This window comes from Microtus ochrogaster, chromosome X, assembly GCF_000317375.1.
Source record: "Microtus ochrogaster isolate Prairie Vole_2 chromosome X, MicOch1.0, whole genome shotgun sequence".
NCBI lineage: Eukaryota > Metazoa > Chordata > Mammalia > Rodentia > Cricetidae > Microtus > Microtus ochrogaster.
In genome coordinates, this window is record NC_022026.1 from 96,995 (window position 1) to 98,485 (window position 1,491).

Genomic DNA, 1,491 nt, shown 5'->3' on the forward strand with positions numbered 1-1,491 from the left:
ATTTGTCTGAGGCATAAAGTTTATGGCAGTGTTCAATGAAATAGGAAATGCAATATCACATTGAACAAAAAGTAAATACCTTGTGGAACAGAGGAAGGTCCAATACCGCTTGATCAGCTTCCAAGTCTTTTTCAGTATTTAGAATATCCATACCATTTTTGGGCTAAGTGGAAGGCCTGGCAGTAATCATTGCACATTTTCCAAGTGGTTTGATGGTTAACCTCAGTCTAAGAAGCGTTTGGTGAGGTAAGATGAGCCTAAGGCTCCTTTGCTCAAAGGAGTATTGTCTTAGATTATACGCAGCAGGAAGAAATCTAGAAGCATTCCTAGACATTTTGGAATACAGAGACATACATAGTCAATAGAAAAAGATCTATGGGTCTAGAAGAGATTGTAGCCATTAGTTCCCCTTGGGCAAAAGAGGATATAATTCAGGTCACCTAGGTCTTTAAGAGAAAGTTTTCTTTTTCCCCCATATGAAGGGGGAAACCCAAATAATTATGAATAGAGGGGGAGTGTTGGAATCTATGATAGGCAGAGTGAGAGGCTCTGAATCCCCTTTGTGAAGGCAAGACTTTTTCAGACATATGGATCAGAGGGCAGGAATTTGAGGGCCCTTGAACATAAGGAGCATAATGAAATGCCTCTCAGATGATGTATTGGAGGTGAAACATATTTAAATAAAAGTAGATAGTCTGAGCTCTCCTTCAACAAAAAGTGGAATATTTAGTCCTTCATAAAAGAGAGTTACTTTTGAAGGCCTTTTTGACTGGAATTGGAAAATCATGGGGCCTTGGACAGCAAGGTATGCTGTTTAGCCCCCTTGATTATGCAGGTTAGATATCAGGCCCTCTTGGTTACAGAGTGTGCATTTGAGGTCTAATAGACAGAAACTAATGGTGTTTAAGAGTGGAAGACTTCAGTAGACTTAGAGAGAGTAGCAAAGTCACAAACCACTTAGTGGAAAGAAGGTGTCCCAGTCTACCTTGTGCAGTGGATGAAGGACTATCATTGTGTAAAAGAAGATGCAAATGAGCAGAGAGATGAAGGAAACAACTTGATTAAAGATTTGAACAAGAAATTGAACAACTTGGGTGAGAAATTCAATAAAGAGAAGAGATTCTTAAAAATAAAATCTCAGAGATAAAAACCTCAGTAAAAAAAAAAAAAAAACCACAATGCACAGAGAAACCTTATCTTGAAAAATAAAACACACAAAAAACCCTCAGTGGAAAGCATCACCAATACACTAGACCAAGTGGGAGAAAAATGTCCAGGATCTAAAGCATTCCATTCAGCCAGCAATAAAGAACAAATTAGGTGTTGACAGAGGTTTCTGTCCCTCCCAATACCACAGCAGTTCAGTCCCAAATAAATACACAGAGGTCTACATTAATTATAAACGGATTGGCCTATTAACTCAGGCTTTTATAATCTCTTATAACTTATATTAGCCCATAATTCTTGTCTGTGTTAGTCACATGGCTTGGT